At 34.5% G+C, this 21,598-nt stretch overlaps 1 pseudogene; it reads left to right on the forward strand.

Annotated features, from left to right (window-relative positions):
- Positions 1–15,440: 15,440 nt before the first annotated feature.
- On the forward strand, positions 15,441–17,624 carry LOC106008714 (olfactory receptor 5J3-like; annotated as a pseudogene).
- The last annotated feature ends 3,974 nt before the right edge of the window (positions 17,625–21,598 follow it).

Consider the following 21,598-nt stretch of genomic DNA (forward strand, 5'->3'; position numbering starts at 1 on the left):
CTTCGCAGCAAAGCCAAGATATGAAGCAATACTTTATATAATAAGGCTCGTAGAGATTTAATAAACACTTCAGCCCCACTGGAACATAGAATTTTTTCCATTAAGTTTATTGGTATATTTTAGGTATACAATACAGTTACATTCATCATTGGGATCTTGTACCTTTACATGATATACTTTTGTGGTTATTTTTTCCCCATTCCCCTGTCCTCCCTTCACCCCCTCCTCCCTTCCCTAATTACAAGATTTTGTTTCCATGTTTTTCCTTTTCTCATATTTTTTCCTTTCCCTTCTTTCCTTTCCCCTGGCCCTCCCACTTCCTCTACTCCTTTAGATATTTTCTTCCTATTTCATAATATCAAATATACATTTTGATTCTTCTTTACATGTTTAGATTTTCACACCAGAGAAACTATTTGGTATTTACACATGTGTGTCCTATTTATTTCACTTAAGAGTATGACCTCAATATGCATCCATTTAGCTATAAATATCTCTAGTTTCTCATTTATTATGGCTGAGTAGTACTCCATTTTATAAAAACAACCCCAAATTTTCTTTATTCAGTCTCCAGTTTATGGGCAATTGGGCTGTTTCCTAGTTTTAGCTATTACAAACTGTGTCACTATAAACACGGGGATGCATACAACACTGTGGTATGATTCTTTTAATTCATTTGGGAAGATACCCAGTAGAGGAATAGCTGGATCAACTGGGACTTCCAATCCTAGTTGCTTGAGGTATCTCTGTACTGATTTCCACAGTGGTTGCACCAGTCTGCACACCCATCAACAATGAATAAGGGTTCTTTTCTCCCCAGATCCCTGCCAGCTCTTATTATTGGTTGATTTCATGATAGCAGTCTTTCTTTCTGGGGTGAGGTGGTATCTCAGCATTGTTTCCATCTGCATCTCTTGAATGACCAGTGACTTTGAGCATTTTTTCATACATTTATTTGCTGCTTTTACTTCTACGTCTCAGAAATGTCTGATCATTTCAGTTGTCCATTTTTGAATTGGGTCTTTTCATTTGGGATTTATGAACTTTTTGAGTTCTTCGTATATTCTAGATAGTAGAACTTTGTCTGAGGAACATCTGGTAAAACTTTTTTCCCACTTTGTAGGTTGTCTCTTAGCTCTGTTTGTGGTTTCTCTTGCAGTGCAGAAGCTTTTTAATGAGATGAGATCCCAGTTGTTAATTCCTTGTGCTAGTTCCCATGCTACTGAGGATTTGTTCATAAAGTCCTTTCCTATGCCAATGTCTTTGAGAGTTCTACCTAACTTGTCTTCCAGAAAGTTTAGTGTTTCTGTTTTAATATTCAGATATTTAATTCACTTCAATTTTAGTTTAGTTCCTGGTGAAAGATAGAAGTCTATTTTTAATCTCTGGCAGGTTGAAATCCAGTTTTTCCAACATCATTTATTAAAGAGGCTATTTTTCCTCCAGTGATGATAGTTGGCTCCTTTGTCAAAGATGAGGTAGCTGAGTATGTCTGGAGTTGTTTCTGCATCTTCTATGCCACTGTTAATCAGGTCTGTTTCTTTACTAATACCACACTGTTTTTATCACAGTGGCTTTGTAGTACGGTATCAAGTTGGGAATTGTGATACCCCCTGCCATGAATCTGTTGTCTAGAATTGGTTTTGCTATTCTAGGTTTCTTCTGGTTCCACATGAACTTTTGGATTGTTTTCTCTAGTTCTGTGAAATATGCTGCTGGGATTTCAATCAGGATTGCACTGAATGTGTATAGTAGTTTTGGAAGTATGGCCATTTTCACTATATTGGTTCTTCCTATCTAGGAACAGGGGATATCTTTCTATTTTCTTATATCCTCTTTGTTATCTTTTTTCAGAGTGCTGTAGTTCTCAATGTAGAGGCCTTTTTCTTTCTTCGTTAAATTGATTCCAAGATATTTTATTTTTTGGATGCTATTGTGAAAGGGATTGTTTCCTTAATTTCTCTTTCATTGAGTCTGTTATTTGTGTAAAAGAAGGCTATATCCAGCTACTATACTGTATCTGTCAACTAAGTCTAGAAGTCTTTTGGCAAAGTTTTTTTGATCTTCTCTGTAGATTATCTTATCATCAGCAATAATCAGCAATAAAGACAGTTTAAATTCTCCCTTTCCTATTATTATTCCTTTTATTTCTTTCTCTATTCTAATTGTTGTGGCTAATGTTTCCAAAACTATATTGAACTGGAGTGGTGATAGTGGACATCCTTGATTTGTTCCTGATTTTAGCATGAAGGTTTTTAGCTTTTGACCATTTAGTATGATGTCGGCTATTGGTTTTTCATAGATAGCCTTTATCAAGTTGAGAAAAAGACCATCTAGTCCAATTTTCTGCAGGGTTTTTATCATGAGTGGGTGTTGAATTTTATTGAATGCTTTTTCTGCATCTATTGAGATGATCATATGGTTTTTTGTCCTTGTCTCTGTCAATACAGTGTATTACATTTATTGATTTATGTATGATGAACCATCCTTGCATCACTTGGATAAATCCAACTTGGATAGGGCATATAATCTTCTTGATGACCCTCTGTATTCTCTTTTCCTGTATCTTATTGCAGATATTTGCATCTATGTTCATTAGGGAGATTGGCCTGTAGTTCTCTTTTTGGGTTGGGTCTTTCCCTGGTTTTAGAATCAAAGTAATACTTGCTTCCATGAATGAATTTGGAACTATTGTTCACATTTCTATTTCATTTAAAAGTTTAAAGAGTAGTGGCAATAGTTCTTCTGTAAATGTTTTGTATAATTCAGCGGTGAAACCATCAGGATCCGGGCTTGTCTTTGTTGGCCGATTTTTAATTATGTTTTTAATTTCACTGACTGTAACTGACATGCTTAGAATTGTTATATCTTCTTAATTCAACTTTGGTAATTCATATGTATCTAGAGATCTGTACATTTCTTCTGTGTGTTTCATTTCATTAGAGTACAGGTTCTTGAAGTAGATATTGATAATCTTCTGGCTTTCTGCTGGATCTGTTGTGACTTCAACCTTTTCATTCCTAATAACATGTATTTGAGCCTTTTTCTTCCTTTTTTTGATAAGGTTGGCTAAGGCTATATCAATTTTATTTATTCTTTTGATTAAACCACTCTTAGATTTGTTGATTTTTTTGTATTATTCTCTTAGTCTCCATTGGATTGATTGCTGCTCTGGTCTTTATAATGTCCTCCCTTTTATGAGCTTTGCGTTTGTCATGTTCTTCTTTTTCTAGGAGATTGAGGTTCCGCATTATGTTGTTGATTTGAGCTCTCTCCGTTTTCCTAATATGGGCATTCACCGTTGTGAATTACCCTCATAGAACTGCTTTCATTGTGTCTCATAGATTACTGTATGTTGTATTGGCATTATCATTTATATGTAAAAACTGTCTAATTTCTTCTTTTGCTTTTTATTTTTTTGGTACTGAGGATCAAACTTGGGACCCTGTGCTTGTGAGGCAGGCACCAGAACCACTGAGCTAAATCCCTGGCCCTAATTTCTTCTTTAATTTCCTCTGTGACCTATTGGTTGTTCAGGAGAGTTATTCAACTTCCATGTCTTTGTGAAGTTCTTGCTTTTTCTTATGCTACTGATCTCCAGTTTAATTGCACTGTGTCTGAAAATATACACGGGAAGACTTCAATTCCTTTGCATGTACTTAAACATGTTCTATGAGCTAGTATGTGGTCTATTTTGGAGAATGACCCATGTGCAACTGAAAAGGATGTATATTCTGATTTTGTGGGGTGGAACACTGTGTAGATGTCTATTAAGTCCATCTGTTCAAAAGCTTGGTTCAGTTCTCGTATTTCATTGTTGATTTTTTGTCTAGATTATCTGTTTGTGACAGTGGGGTATTGAGGTCCCCTACTACAACTGTATAAATGCTTATTTTATTTTTCATGTTCCCTAATATTTGTTTTGTATAGTTGAGGGCATTAGTATTTGGTGCATATATGTTTATGATTGCCATCTCTTCCTCTAGGATTGTTCACTTTACAAGGATGTAGTGACCTTCTTTGTCTCTCTCAATTAGTTTTTGTTTGAAATTTACTTTGTCTGAAAATAGGATAGCTACTCCTGCTTTTTTGCTGGGTTCCTGTCACATGGAGAACTGTTTTCCACCCTTTTACTTTCAGTCTTTGAGTTTCTTAATTGAACTAGTTGCATTTCTTGTATACAGAATATTGCTGGATTTTGCTTCTTAATCCATTCTGCCAGTCTATTTCTTTTGATTGGTGAACTGAGGCCATGAACATTGATGGTTATAACTGATATATATTGACTTATCATTGTCATGTTATTTTCCTGTGGTTGGTTCTTTGTTATTGTTTGCCCTCTCTCTCTAATTTCTTGCCTTGCCTGATGAATGCTCTGTTGGGCCTCATGGAGTTGTGACCTTTGTTGTCTTTTTCTAGGATATTGTTTAGAATTATTTGGAGTGCTTATTTGGTATTCATGAGGTTTCTCATGTGTTCTTTGTCATGGAAGTATCTTATTTCCCCATCAATTTTGAAAGATAGTTTTGCAGGATACATTAGTCTAGGTTGGAGGTTGTTTTCATTTAGGGCTTGAAATGCCTCACTCCAGGCTATCCTTGATTTGAGGGTTTGTGTAGAAATGTCTCCTGTGATTCTGATGGGCTTTCCTTTGCATGTGATTTGTTTCTTTTCTCTAACTGCTTATAGTATTTTTTTCTTCTGTTGGGTTTCAAGGATCCTGATTATTATACGTCTAGTTGTATATTTTTTTGATCATGGCTAGTTGGAGTCCTATATGCCTCACTCATCTGTGTGTGAAATTCTTTACCTCTGTTGGGGAAATTTTCTGTCATTAACTCTGTGAACAGTTTTTTATGTCATTTGTACTTTCTTCTGCTTTTTCATGGACTGCTATCAGTCTTATATTATTCTTCTTTGGGTCATCTAGGAGTTGCTGGATTGATTTCTCATGGTCCCTTACTATTTTGAAGAGATCTCTCTTTTCATTGTCACTGACCACATTCCTGTCTTCCATATCTGATATTCTGTCTTCAGATTGCCTCAGTCTGCTATGTATGCTGTGAATAGAGTTTGTAATATCCTGGATATCTGCTTGAATCTGTTTCATGGATTCCTTTGCTTTCCTATATTGGGCATTCATGGTTAGCATCATGGTCCTGAACTCATATATATTTTTTTATTTTTTTCTGTTCTCAAATCTCTAATCATATCTTTCATTCTGCTCACCATTTCTCTAGTTATATGGGAGATTACTTCTGTTTTGAATTTTTCTAGATCCTCATTCATCTGTCTTGTTACTTCCTGTGCTATCAGTTCAGGGTGTACAGTTGGTTGATTATCATATTTTTCTACCCCATTTCCCCCAGAATTTGCCTTTGGTGGGCTGGAAATCTGTTAGCAACTTGCTTGTGTGTCTTCTCATTTTTCTTTTTGGTACTGTCCTTGGTTTAATTCCTAGGTTGACACTTCAAATTGCTTATTGTAAGTATCTTTGAGGTTTGAATTTAGAACCCTTAGGGAGTGACTGCCTCTCAGATGTGTCTTCCAGATATTCCTGGTCTTTAGGTTTTAAGTCTCTAATGACTCAGGCTATCTCATTTTCATTATATCAGGAAGGAAAGCTAATTAGATCAATCACAACCCCTTTTCCCAAGTGATAGAATTAGCAACACTACAGCATCAAGCACATCTTAGAAAATGACAGTTTGTGTTACTTATTAATCTATCATCTTTAACTGTGTGAATTAAATCCAAATCGAGGACCAACCCAGCATATGTTTATAGTGAATAAACTCTTCAATATAGAAACTTTACCCTTCAGGATGTGGAGTTAGAAGGAGTTGGGGAGGGAGGGATAGATAGGTAGAAGGATAGGGGAAGGTTAGCAGTGAGGCCGGAGGACACAGGAAGATCATGCAAACTCTTAAGAAACTGTTGAAGACAAGAGGAAAAGACAGAACGAAAGAACAAAGATGAGAACAGAACAACCTAACAGCAATAGGGAGGCTAGAAACTGTATTTTCTTTCCTTTAAAACTAATGACAATCAAGAGAAGGAAAAAGAGATGAAAAGAAAAAGAAAGAAAAAAATCCAAGTTAAGACCAGAACAGGAACAAAAAGGGAAATGAAGAAGAATGTGAGAGAGTTACAGAATGAGACAGAGAAAGAAAAGAAGAAGAAAAAAGAAACAAAAAGAAGAAAGAGAAAAAAAGAAAAATTTGAAAAGAGTAAAAAAAATTAAAATTAAAAATAAGAGAAAAAGTAATTTTGATAAAAACAAATAAAGAATAAAATGAAGGGCCTCCTTCAGAGTATATCTCTGCTGTCACAATAGATAACGTGGACGGCATTGTGCAGATATAAGTCGATTATTTTCAGCAAGCCAGTAGCGGACCCATGAGATTCAGGCTGATTTCTGGTTCCAAGGCCCAAATTGAGCTCCCTGCCCTCCTGCTGGGTTGAACTCTGCAAGGTCCTACTGCAGGTTCCAGCTGCCTTTCCCCTGAATATAGTCCAGGTTCCGATGGGAGGTGATGGTCCCTCCAACTTACCAACTATGGTGTTCTGATGTGCCTTTATTGCAGAGATTCTCTTCACTTTTCCAGTGGGCTTCAATTTTCATTGAGGAGCCTGAGAGAGGCCCTCTTTCTGTTGTTCACTTCTGTTCTATCTTCTGCAGCTCAGGACAATGCCCTTTATGACTCCCTGTGTCTCTGCAGTTTGGAACCAGTTACTAATGCAGCCAGGAGGCTAGAGTCCAGGACGGGGTGTTGCTGCAGGCACCCCCGCGGCTTTGCGGGACTCTCACAGGCTAGGTGTGGGTGGGCGGCAGCAGCCCCAGCTCCATGAGGCTGAAACCCTCACCCGTTCATTCGCTTGTCGCTCAGAGGCTGTGCTTAGAATTTATTTTATTGGAACTTGGTGTTAATATTGCTGTAAAAAGAGACCTACAAGACTACCTTATGTAGAACACATGGCTGGTTATTTTGTTAAATAACTTGAGAATTAGACTCAAATCTATGGCAATTACCTAAGACAATTCATGATATTTTATTTCCTTTGTATGAGTAGAAGTGAATATAAATATACATGCATTTATTCATATAATATACGTATTATACACAGATATATGTAGAAATGTACAGATTCAATCACAAAAATATATAGAGGGAATTATAAAATTCACAAATAATTATTTATCTCCTAACTTGTACTCCTTTCTAAGAGCAGAAGTAAGTAAAATATTTTCATGACAAAAAATATTGGTACTTATTTTACATGGAAAATGGACAAATGCTTGTTCCAAAAATAACGTTTACTATTTACAGCTTAACATTATTTAAAAGAAATGTGCACAGGTAAACTACTCAAAAGAATTTGGTCCTAGAGCACCATTCCCTTCAAAATGTTGGTCTAACAGTTTTCCACTTCCCGTCTCTGTGTCCACCACTAACTATAAAATAAAATAGGACAGAATGCCTGTTTTATTACTGCTCCACACAGAAAGGTCATTAAAACCTCGAGAAAGAAGATTTATTCTGAAGAATTTTACTTTTATGCTTAGAAAAGATCAGTCCAAGACAGTTAAAGGACCTTCAGTAATCGGATTTGTTCCTTCCTTTCTTAAAAGATTTCCTTCTATCCTCTTTGGATTTGAGAATAAAATTCTGGATTTTCCACCATTCTTTTCATGCTTTAAAAACAAAATCCTAAGAATTAGTGTTCCAAGAAGGGACAACATGTGCATTGTACTTCGAGTCATGAAATCCTGTGAATCCAGTAACATTTCTTCCATAAATTTTACACGAATGTACATCTTCATAAACCCAACCTGACAAGTCTGACTGTTCCATTCTGATATCTTCTCACATTGCTGCAAACTCTCCTATATGAAAGTAGTACAAGGTTCTACGTAGCACCTGTTTATAAATAAAATTATACTAAACTTTTGGAGTTTGATTTAAATATTTAAATAACTAGAGAGAACTGGACTAATCAGCAAAAAGCCATAGCTGAAGACTCAGTTTATAATAACTGAAATTTTTACACAGGAGGCCGTGTTAAAGTTTTATTATTTTCTTTTTTATAGCACCCATGACCATTTAAGGAAATGGTACCAATATCTATATAAGTGAAAATCAAAGTACCATATTGAACTGTATAATACATTAGATAATAATTCAAGAAAATATTATGAAAATTCAGTTTTCAAAATAAAATAATACCATCAGCATCAGTATATAACAATTGTGTAGCCCTTTACAATTTTTCAAAACTATTACATATATAATTGAAAGTAGGCTTCTAAAGGTCATATACCATGCATTTATTATTTATTTACATGAGATACTCAGATAAGTGCACTTAAGTGAAAGTTGTAGAATAAAATAAACATAAAATAATCATATTAAATAAATTTAATTAATGCAGTCTCTCACATATTTAGGAGAATTGAATATATTATATCTAGAAGATGCAGCACAAGAAATATTATACAAGCAAGATAACTGAAAATGAGAACAAGAATTTGATCTACTTATATATTCTATTACATTATACATCATACAAACTAAGGAACTGGTTTCCCAGAAGAGGAAAGATAGCATAGTTCCATAAGTATGTATGTGAGAGAGGATGTGATATTTCATGAAAATGACTTTTTTGATCTTAAATCAAACTTCAGCTCATGCCCACAAATATACTATATTATATTTTGAAAACAAATAAAAAGCTAGTTGCTTCTAGAAGAAAAATAAATTATTCTGTCTGGAATTCTAGTGTAAAGTAGAGAAGCTGATGGCTGATTTTATTTTTAAAAATAAGAAAATAAGCAAAAAATTGGTACTTTTGAAATAAAGCTACATTATATTTATTAGATATACATTGGACCTTCAAGTTATGACCAGCCTGGCTTACAAAAATTGGGTTATGACTGGAATTTTGTTTTAACTTACAATAAAAGTCTTGAGGTAGAATACAAATGCTGGCTGCTTGAGGTTCCAGATGGTCTCAGATACAGATTTAACCCCTAAAGAGTTCTGGAAGGAAGATGACAACATTTTCTCCTGTGTGGGGTTAATAGAGAAATCCTGGAAAATGTCTCTCTAAGGACACTGAGATCTGCCTGTGTATAGGAGAGAGACTTTGAAGGCTGTGTGGAGGAGCCTGAGCCTTCATTGGCCAACTTGAGTTATAACCAGCCCTTGGGAACAAACTGAGTTCATAGGTCAAGGGTCTACTGTAAATGACATTATATAATAGTATATGTAAATAACATAGCTTTTCTTAATGTAAATTCAACTAAGCTAAGTATATTCCTAATGTTCTTTAATAGTGATACATTAATCAATAGGGCATAAATGAGGAATCTGTAAATGAAATATCTGAGGCTACTCTGCCACTTGGGAAGTAAAATATCAGAAAACAGACTTATGAACATTTGCAGTTCCAAAGTCTTCACTCCACATCTAAAACCAGTCTCTGTTCACATCCACAGTGGGAGAAGTCAGGAAGCAACAGACTTTCTCTTCCATGACTTTGCTCTTGGTCTGCAGGATGTCTATGAGATACATGATAAATTTTTATTCTGTCCAAGTAGCTCAGAGTTTCAGATCTGGGAATTGTCCTAACTCAACAGAGAAATAAGTTGCTGACATGACCTGGACTGGTTATGGCTCTGCTGTCCTCTGATTATTTTCATATTTATATGAATTACCCAGAAGCCAGTGTAATGAACCTGTGTTCTGAAGATCAGAGGTTTGGTCTTAATTCGAGAACAAGTCCTGAATACACTGATCCTAGCTATGATGCTAATTTTCAGTTGTTCTTAGTCAAATGTGGCCTGTATACAAATTCAAATCAATAATTATATACATCTAAAGATTATTTCATCATCATATCCAAACTGTAATGCTATTCAAAACATAATCTAAAAATCCCCTGATTATACAATAACATAATTTAAGGAAGATGTACATCTCTCCTTAGAGTTTATACCAGTCTTGGATATGTTTTCTGAAGTTGGAGCATTCTCATCTTTCATTTTTTACCATTTTTTTATTCACACATGTCTGCAGTTCATGATGACCCCATTCCTCCTGTGAAGTCAATACCTGGGCACAACAACACATCTTAGTTCTTTCCTTCATGTCCCCTCTGCTCCTCCCTCCCTCCCTTAATCTCTTTGTCCATTATTTAGTATTCATTCTAAGAATTATCAAGTGTTCAGCTTTCACTAGAATCCTCTTCCAAATTTATTGAATACTTTTGGCCACATGTAATATAAACCATGGGAATTAGAATGTTTAAGGAATTAAATAATACAAATTAGAGATGATAGTTACACAGTGCCTGGAACTTATTAGGCACTAGACAAAAATAAACCATTGCAAATAAATTCCTTCTTGACCTTTTTATTATTGGTACATTTTAGGTATACAATATAATGACACTCATCATTGCAAATTTTCACCTTTACATAATCTTTCTTGATTCTTATTTTCCCCCTTCCCCAGCCCTCCCTTCAACCCTTCCATCCCTCCCTACTTACAAAGACTTAGTTTTCATTTTTTCATTTTCTCATATTAATTCCATTCCCTTCTTTACTTTCCCTACCCCTCCTATTCCCCCTTCCCCTTTGCCCCTTTTCTTCCAATTTCACATGATCTATTATACCTTTTAGTCCTTATTTACACTTTCAGCTTCTCAGATTAGAGAACCTATTCAGTATTTACACATGTGTCCTATTTATTTCATTTAAGAGTATCACTTCCATGTGCATCCATTTAGCAATAAATGTCTCTAATTTCTCATTTTTTATGGCTGAGTACTACTCCATTTTATATAAAAGACCACATTTTCTTCATCCAGTCTCCAGTTGATGGGCATTTGGGCTGCTTCCAAGTTTTACCTATTACAAACTGTGCTGCTATGAACACGAGTAAACATATATCACTGTGGTATGATTCTTTTAATTCTTTGGGGAAGATCCCCAGCAGGGGAATAGCTGGGTCAAATGGGACTTCCAGTCCTAGTTCTTTGAGAAATCTTCATACTTATTTCCACAATGGTTGTGCCAGTCTACACTCCGACCAACAGTGGAGCAGTGTTCCTCCTTCCCCATGTACCTGGCCAGCATTTGGTATTGGTTGATTTCTTGATAGCAGCCATTCTTTCTGGGGTGAGGTGGTATATCAGCATTGTTTTCATTTGCATCTCTTTAATGGCATGTGATGTTGAACATTTTTTCAGACGTTTATTTGCTATTTCTACTTCTTTGTCTAAGAAATGTCTTGTCATTTCAGACGCCCATTTTCGGATTGGGTCTTTAAATTTGGGAGGTCTGATTTTTTAAAGTTCTTTATAGATTCAAGATGGTAGACCTTTGGCTGAGGAACTGCTGGTGAAAATTTTTTCCCACATTTTGGGCTGTCTGCTCACACTGTTAGTGGTTTCTCTTGCTGTGCAGAAAGTTTTTAGTAAGAAGAGATCCCACTTGTTGATTGTGCTAGTTCATGGGCAACTGAGGTTTTGTTCATAAAATCTTTTCCTACACCAGTGTCTTCAAGTTCTTCCTAAACTCTCTTCCAGCTGGTTTAGTGTTTTTGTTTTAATAATTAGATCTTTAATCCATTTACATTTTAGTTTAGTGCATGGTGAGAGATACAGGTCTAGTTTTAGTCTTTGGCAAGTTGAAACCCAGTTTTGCTAGCACCATTTATTAAAGAGGCTATCTTTCTTCCAGTGAGGGTGTTTGGCTCCTTTGTTGAAGGTGAGGTGGCTGAGTGTGTCTGGAGTTGTTTCTTCATCTTCTAGTCTTTTCCACTGTTGACCTTTGTTTTAAAAAAATAGATAACTCATTTTAAAGTTAATAATAATATTTATTTTTTTCTGTAGATTTTCATTCTGCTTTCATTTTAAAATCACAACAAATTTTGCTCATATGTTCATATGCAATTGTATACAGTGGTTCGGCTGTATAGACCTGTATTTATGACTTTATTCTTTGTAATCACCCACTTTTATAGCATTTACCCCGTTTTTCACTCTCCATTCATTATTTTTTATATTTTTATTCTATACTCCATTTGTCTGCCTATACGATATTCCAAAAATTGCTTTCATGCTCAACCAATTGAACTTGATATTTCTCTATATGTCCTAACTAGCTAAATTACCCTTAATATTAAAATATGTTCTATTATATAAAAATACACTTGGGTGGGTGTACAAACATGGACACACGAAATTTTGTTTAGAAATTTCTGTCCTTCCCTTTGGGTTGTCTCACATTGAACTATATATATTTTCCCAAACTATTACCAATAATAATGCATTTATAGAATCATATTATTTGCACCAAAAAGAACTGGGAGTTTTAGGGGCCAGGGATTTAGCTCAGTGGTTCTGCCACCTGCCTTGGAAGCACAAGGTCCTGAGTTCAATCCCCAGTACTAAAAAAAAACAAACAAAGCAACAACAACAACAAAAAAGAACTGGGGTTTTTAAAGATTATATATAATATGTAATGTATAACATTTACATATCATTAAGTTACACAGATTATGATTGTACCTGTGAACAATATTAACTTTTACGATTTCGGGTTTTCCCTTGACGAAAATCCACATAAGACAAGAACACCTGTGATAATTTCTCTCTAAGGTTGTGAGAAGTCTAAATATGTCACCTGTCACACTTCAGAAAGTGTTCTGGGCAGTGATTTCCTCAGCCCTGTCTTGGGTTGTTTTAAAGACACCCCGTGTTCACAAAACATCTGGGATTCTGTCCTCCAAGGGCAAAAGCCAAATATAAAGCCAACAGGCAGGAAATTAAGAGAAAAGGGGCAAAACTGCCTCTCAATAACAGGTAAGAGTCCTGTTTCTGTGTTGTAACAATAGTTTATAAAAGCCTTCTGTGATTTTCAAAACGTGCAAGTCTCAGTGTACGCTGTGAGTACAATGTGACAGAAAGTCTTCTGCTACGAGTCCGTTGCAGCACTTGGAATGAGCTGCATAGAATCAGGCCGCTGCCGAAGTTAACCAGCTTTCTTGCAAGTCAATGCACATTTGTTCTACATTTCCATGATTAGCTACATTTAAGGCTTTATGTCTTTAATTTCTGTAAGTTGCAAAAATAATGTATAAAAGAACTATCACGAATTCTGAGATTAATTCATATGAACTGTTTAATTTTGCTAAATCAGATGAAAAGTGCAAAGATTTCACTGTCTCTATTAACAGCTAATTTTCAGGCTCAAACATTAGTTTATTGGTCTTTTTTGTTCATTAAGTTTATGGGTATTTTAGGTATACAGTATGATCATATTCATCATTGGGAATTTGTACCTGTACATGATATATCTTGGTTATTTTCTCCCCATTTTCCTTCCCTTCCTTCCACCCCTCCATAGTTTATTGTAATACTGATTCTAAAGAAAAAATAAAGCATAGCATGAAAAATAGTCCTGATATTACCATTATTACATAGATTAATGAGCAGTTTTGTTTTCTTTTTTGGTTTTTTTGGTACCGGGGATGGAACGCAGGTCCTTGTGCTTGCTGGGCAGGCAGCATAACCACTGAGCTAAATCCCCAGCCCTGAGCAGTTTTGAAATTACTAAAATTAAAAAACTCACTTAATAAATTCTATTTCTTTAAAAATGAAGTCAACCAAGGTGAAGTCAGTTTAACTCTACTAAAAAACAAACAAAAGTCAAAAAACAAAATCAACCATAAAAGGTTGAACAGCTTATTCAAAGTAATTTATCAGGTAGGTGAAAAGACAGTCTCTTTTCTCATTCTCTATTAGCTTTGTTTTATGTTAAATGAACAATGACCATTTGTGGATCCTTATATGTGTGAAAATTTCCCTTTATTTTCTTTCTTGTGTAATTCTCACAGTTCCCTACTGAAGATTCACAAATTAAATAATGCTTGGCCATGAAATCACATATTACTCACTAAAAAAAAAGTGAGCAGGTATTCTTCTCAACTTCTTGCAGTTTCAAAAAAATAGACACACTCAGTGCTGTCCTGTGGCCTTTGTTTGTAATAGATGAATTGTTGTAAGTAGGTTACTTACAGCACATGGGTGATAGGAGTGGAAACGTGAGCCCATTTCTTTATCATCCTACTCAATATTAGGAAAATACTATTTTCAAGTAATTTTGTGTTATTGCTCTTGGAATGCCATATTTATAAATATTCATTGAAAATATTTAGTAATCACATCAATGTTAAATAATCATAGTTCTTTCTCCTGCTGATAATTCTCTAACTGTCGTGGCATATTATGTATTCTAAAATGCCCTGTAGTAAAGACAGTCTCTCTTAAGCATACTTAAGCAAGAACTCTCCAAATCTAATAGATATCAGCAATTTACTTTTCATGTATTTGAGGTAAAATAATAAAGCGTAAAATGAAATTTATTTAGTATCCTAACTTCTTTTTGGGTAGAAAGTTATGTTCCTATGTGATTTAATAAACAAGAAATATATCCATTGTGCCTAAAATTAGATGTGAGATTTGAATTGAGGGATTCAAATATATGGAATGTTTTCTTATTAGATAATAATGAAAACAATGGAAACATTATTAGAAAATTTGACCTATACAAATAAAAGTGGTTGGATGATAAATGCAATAAAGGGCCAGAGATTTACCTAGGTGGTGCTGCCACCTCCCTCAAAAGCACAAGGTCCTGATTTCAATTCTTGGTACCAAAAAAAAAAAAAAACAAATGCAGCAGAGAATCAAGTGTCACTTGGAGTGCAAAGAATGACTTCCTGAAACATATTAGTTTTATAAAATAAATAATTACACTGTGATAGAAAATGTGTGTTTATTTTTATTTTGTATCCCAGACACCATTGACTCTGATTTTCCTCTTTTATAAGTACTATGTAATTTTCACAAGGTAATGATATATGTACATATGTACACAACACACATGTATATTGTGTTTATTGCTTAACTTCGCTAAATATCATAGAAAATAATTTTGCTAGCTGTATCAAAATCTACTTATTGAATATTGTGGGGCTTGTTTGCTTATTTCATTCTTAGTTAAAAGATGTTCTTTCTTAAACCATGAAATTTTTGTTTTGTATTAATTATCTGGAATACATAATCTATTTTCCAGGATTTATCTTTTGAACTCTCTCCATTAAAGATTGTTAGGGCTCTCCAAGAGGATTTATAATTTCTCCATGAGTTCTTATAATGTCAATTTGTATCCCTTGATGAAATCCAACTAACATATTCTAATCATGCTTACAAAATGTAAGTTTATTTTGTGATATTATTATTGGTAATTAAAACTGTGCAATTTTGTAAGGATGCAGGCCACTGAATTCACATAGTTGAGCTGTAAGGAATTTCTGGGAACCTTTTTTTGTTCTTGGTCCTTGCAGATTGTTCACAGGCAAGCCATATACATGGCTCTCAGGAATGTCACTGTTGTCACTGAATTCATCTTCCTGGATCTGTCTGATGACCCAGAACTGAATATTGTGGTCTCCTTGTTGTTTCTCTTCATCTCTGTCATTACTGTGCTGGGCAACTTTTGGATTATTGCAATAATTCTGGTCAGCACCCAGCTCCATTCTCCCAAGTATTTTTTCCTTTGCCAGTTGACTTTCTTGGATGTCTGCTCTTCCTACATCTTTATCCCTAAAATGCTGAAGAACTACATGGCAGGACAGAGGGCTATCTCCTACCGGGATGTCTCCTGTAGTATTCCTTTGTCAGCATGTTCCTGACCATGCAATGCTTCCTCCTTGCCACAATGGCATGCGATTGATACTTGGTCATCTACCCCCCTCTTCACTACAAAGGTCTCATGACACCTGCTTGCAGTGTCCACGTGGTGACTGCCTCTTACCTGCTGGGTTTTGCCAACTCACTCACCCATCTGAGCAGCTTGCTCAGCCTGTTTTTCTGTGGGCCCAACATCATCAATCATTATTTCTGTGATATCCTGTTGCTCTTTCAATTCTCTTGTTCTTACACCCACTATGGTGAGGCTTTATTCATTGTCCTCTCTGGAGTGACATTGGTGACTACATTTTTGATAGTGATCAGCTCCTATTTGGGAATTCCTATCACTGTCTTGAAAATGCAGTTTACCAGTGACAGACATAAAGCCTTCTCCACATGTTCCTCCCACCTAAACATACAAACTCTCTTCTATGGGACAATGATATTCACTTACCTGGGAGCCAGCACTGGATACCCATAGGATACAGCCAAAATAATTTCTGTGTTTTGTACTCTTCTGCTCCCAACACTAAACTTTCTGATATACAGTGTGAGGAACAGAGAACCCAAAGAAGACATGAAATGAATAATTAGGAGGAAAATATTTACTCAAGGAATATAAATTTTTCAGGCAGAAACATTTAAAGCATATTTATTAATGCTGGAAGACAGTACATTGCTAAATGCCTAAAGATCTGTGGAAGACAAAATAAATTGAAGGTAGTTTATGTTTCAAGATGCCTGGTTGCTGGCTTTTGTAACACTCATGCCCACACATGCATGCATGGAGGCAAAAATGTACATTTACATGGAAATGTTTTCTTTTATCTTCTTGGGTTCACAATATGAGTAACTGTGAACTATTCTGGCAAAAGATAAATTATCATTTATTCTTATGCATAAAATATCCAGGTGGCTCAGTAATTGGAGGATTTTATACCCAATTTTATATGGAAAGGAAGTACATGGGGAAAAGCTTTTCTGGGATGAAAAATTGGGCTTTGAATGAAACATGTGGGAGACAGAAGGGGTGTGATGGTGATTGCTTTATGCTAGGGCAAGTGGACATCTCAGTCTTCTTCCAGGCAGGAAATCTCCCCCAGAGGCAACTTATAGCAGTATTTCTCTTCTCTCCTCTCTGGAGTGAAGCCACTGCCATCCTGGAAAGAGGATTTGTAGCACCGGCTCTTAGAAATTCCTGTCTTTGTTTACAAGAGAAAGCTTCTAAACATGCTTATTCTTGCATCTACTGAGTCTCAACTGTCTTTAATTAAAAATAATTTTATGCCATTATGGTATAATTTGATTCCTTCAATGACAAAAATATGATTTTGAAAATCTAACTTCCCATATAACGAGTTGACATCATTTTCTGTGGATTGGGTAACTATAAAATATGATCTGAAGTATTCATGCAGAAGGTAGAAGAACTAGTAAATGCATAATCACACAGATACACTATATGCACACACACTTACAGGAAGATTGTTGCAGGATGAGCAGACTCTGCCTTCTTTGCAACTCTCACCCTGAGCCATTTTAATTTAAGGAAACCAGGGGTCAGGGGCTCAAAAGCTCACCAGGGATGAGACTACATTGGAGATGAGAATGAGAATTCAGGTATACATTTCTCATGCACTTGGGTGTAGGCCTCCTCTCCATCTCATGCCAATGGGTTGAACTTTTCATACATGGTTTTTGTGCCATCTTTCACTAAGAATATGAATACTTGAGTATGTTATTTCAGAACAAATAATTTCATAGGAACAGAAGTTCTTCTCTTTATATGTCAGTCTTACAAAATTGCTAAAATAACAATTTAAATGTACCCAATTATATCTGAGTGGATTGGAATTTGTCAAAAATTGGGATTCAAGAAACTTCCATCAAACAGTGAAGCCACTTCAAAGTACTAAAAGTTTTATTTTAAGCATAATTTAGAATCCCATATTTCAAATAGCATTTGTGCACTATTTCAAACACCATCTGTCCTTCAGCTCACTTGAAAATTAAAACTTGGTCCAGCACCATTGTGATTCCCAAAATGATAAAAGAATAAAGCTTAGCCTTTATCAAATGACACTTTGTAATTCTTTATTGAATTTTGTTTGTGAAAAATGGTTATATGTATAAAATTATAATAGTTAAATGGTTAGAAATTATACTTTATAGCAATAAATCTTTGCTTATAAAGTGTAAAGTGTTTGATTATTTTCTCTTATTGAGTAGTATAAAGTGATGTAACTATGCTATAAAATGTGTTTTAATGTATTTTATATACTTCAGCTTATTTTATTGCATTGTTTTGTACCTCCCATAGTTTCTTCTAGAATAAACCCATTGGAATTATTTTGATCACATATCAACATAATGTCACATTGATCAACCAAAATATAGTTATCATTGTAATTGGTTATGACCTAATTTTCAAAATAAAGACAATTTTATAATAAGGGGATGGTTAGATCATCACAAGAAAATCTTTCCATGACATAACCACACACCACAATTAAAATCTTTAAGTCCCATTTCTTGCTAGGAGATAGTTAGAATATTTACATTTGACAAAGTAATTATGATTGTCGTAAAGGTAGAGTTTGTACAGTATTCTCCCTTTATTGTCATTTTCCTGTCTGTGATTTCAGTTACAAGTGGTGATCAAGGAAATATAAACACATTAGAATAAGATATATTACATAAGTGAAAGAGAAACCTATTTTTATTATTATTTATTTTTATTAATCACTGTTCCTATTTCACAAAACAGATTTTGCCTTAGATATATATGTGTAGGGAGAAGACAGCACAGTCATCCCTTTGAAAACAGGTCCTAAGCCAATGGAGTGAACCAGATACAGGCTGTAAATATCAGAGAAAAAGAAAAAATAATTAAAAAGTAATACAATAATAAATATAACACAAAAAATATAGGGTAAGAACAATTTACATAAGATTTACATCCTATTAGGTATTATAAATAATTATGAATGATACTACAAGTAATGATTTAAAGTATTTGAGATGATATGTATAGATTGTATACAAACACTACACCATGTCTATAAGAGACTGGAACATCTGCAGAGTTCGTATGTGTAGTTCTTCTTGCAAAAAGTCCCCTGTGAAAAACCACATTCATTCTTTCCATGGAAAATTGTGCATTTTACATCTCAGTCCCTCAAATAGCTTTTTTTAAACTCAATTATTCTTCAAGTTTCTCACACCCAGATTTCTGCAACTCGTATCCACAGTATCTTTGCAGCTATTTCCCATTATGTTATTTTTACTTCCCAGATACAAGTTCTCTATTAACTGTCATACAAGCCTGGTACCTACCAAGTTGGCCTAGATTCAGCATTCTTCACTTCACCAAGTGTGAACTGGATGAGATCATGTTTTGGAGTCTGACCTCTTCATTTGCCCGGGGCGAAATGAATGATGAGAAATACTCTTGGGCCACATATAAAATGTACAAAATAGATAATGTATGCAAGTAACAAACCTTGCTCTACAAAATCGAATACCTTGCTCCATTGCTCTATCATTGTACACTGCCCTGTAAAAATTGGTTGCAAAATTTTACTTTCATTTCCATCTCCTCTTCGGGACATCATTCTTGTGAGGAAATCACTGCATCTTTCTTACTTCATGGTTCCTACATTCATAAGAAAGTGACTATCACATCACATGTGCTCAATATTCATTGGTTGAAGAAGTTTGTGAATTAATTATTTTATATGATTGTCTTACATCCTATGTACTGGTACATTTGATAGTTAAGAGGAAATGAATAAATAAAAATAATAAAAGTGTCTCTGTTTTTCTTCACATACTTTAAAAATAACCACTCTAGAATAAGGTTTTCAATTATTATTAGAGATTGGCATATCAATATTAAATAAAGGCATGAGGAAGTATTCCTTATGGATCATAATAAAATAAGTATCAACAAAGATTTTGTTTGGATTATTTAGCTCTATGAAATATTTCACTGTACAGATGTAAATGGTCAAAGTGAGGAATATGGTAAAACTGATATTTTGGCAAAATGCCCATAAAAATTTACTCAACCATACAAGAATGCCTCATACTTTAAAATGGGTGGTCAAAATATGTGGTAAAATTTTAATGTAAAAATGTTTATAAATATTTTGTTTATAATAAAAGATTCATAAGTTTATAGTGAAGATGTATCACACCCATTAATTTAAGTGTTTTAATTTAATACAATGTCATATGTCCCGAGATAAGGTGAAAAAAATACATGCATCACCTCTCTGGAACTCTTTCAAATAATAAATAACCTCAGATTATTCATATCAAAATATCCAACAAGCTGCAATTGAGAGGCATTCTAAAATTATTTGACCAATATCCTAAACAGCTATTACAGTTAGGAAAGGAAAGGAAAGGAAAGAATATTTAAGAGTTAAGGTTGTAGGTGACTAAGGAGACAGGAAATTAATTGCAATGCAGCATGTTGGATTGGATCCTGAAGAGGAATAAGAGGACTTTAATGGAAAAATGGCCAAAGCTTGTACTTTATTTAATAATATCATTATATCAAAGTAAAATTATTTATGTTAATAATTGTGGTATGATTATCTAAGATGTTAGAATAAGGGAAATTGATTCAAGCAAATTAAGAAACTGGATAAGGATAAAATATATACATAAAAAGTCAAAATGCTTAATGGAAATTTAATTGGATTTTTTGGAATCTATGCATGCAATTGAGCATCAGTTATATAAGGCACATTTATCCTATGGTGAGGCCAACCAGAGCCCTTTTGACAGTTAAATATCAGTGTTCACTATACTACAGTTCACCAAATGCAGAGTATTACATAGCTCAGGAAAATTTTGAATTTTGAACCAATTTTAAGCAGTTTAACAGTTGAAATTGTCTCATTGTTATCATTGTAGTCTCAGTGACATCTTGCAGTGGCTGTTTAATCAATGTGTGTTGAATGTACAAAAAAAAGAATGAATGAAAATGTGAGATGTTGAGAATTCAACCCAATCCGTCCAAAGTTTTATTTTGTCAATATGCACAATAAACAAGGAAAAATATACTTCACATTTGCCTTAATAAGTGATATATGACATCTGTAACAGAATTTATTCATTATAAAAAAATTCTCTAACAGCAAGTAGAATTAAAGATAACTGTCCCTTAGGAATAAAAAAACCCTGCCTTGTTCCAATATTGGAATTCTAATTTTTTAAAAGTAAGACAGCTGCTAGGAAATAGGAAGGTTGATCCTTTGCAAAAGGGAAGGGGACCAAGACATGGAGAACACATTTTTAAATTAAGATTTATTTTGTATATGGACCAACTGCCCTTGGGGAATATGATCGTCATGTGCTACAAACACGTCCCAAAATTTTAAAAAGAAAAAAAGTCAAGCACTACAAAGAATGTAAAAACCTCAAGAGAAGAAACAATTAGACACATCTAATGAAATCTTGTAACTTAGTGGTATTGAAAGCATAGTCCCTACTCTGGGACATTTTGAAAATTTCACTCTTATGAGCCAATCTTAATTCCTAACAAACTTAAATCAGCATAGCAGGTGTAGCTCAGGGAGCTGTTTTAAAATAAGCCAACAAATGAAACAGAAAATGATGAAATGAATTCAATTTGAGGAGTATTGAGCATACCATGAGCATTATTCCAAGTCTATCAGTTTGATTATTATTTCACATTTTTAAATGCTTTTCCTAAGTCATACTCATATACTCAGTGAATGATTTTGTGTATACGCTATTGGGTGCAATCAGAAATTAATGCCTAATTTGTCAGCCTATGTACACAGGTAATCTTGAAATATGT

The sequence above is a fragment of the Heterocephalus glaber genome, unplaced genomic scaffold (genome assembly GCF_053883595.1).
Source record: "Heterocephalus glaber isolate CG9 unplaced genomic scaffold, H.glaber_assembly_v1.0 deba00001673, whole genome shotgun sequence".
NCBI lineage: Eukaryota > Metazoa > Chordata > Mammalia > Rodentia > Bathyergidae > Heterocephalus > Heterocephalus glaber.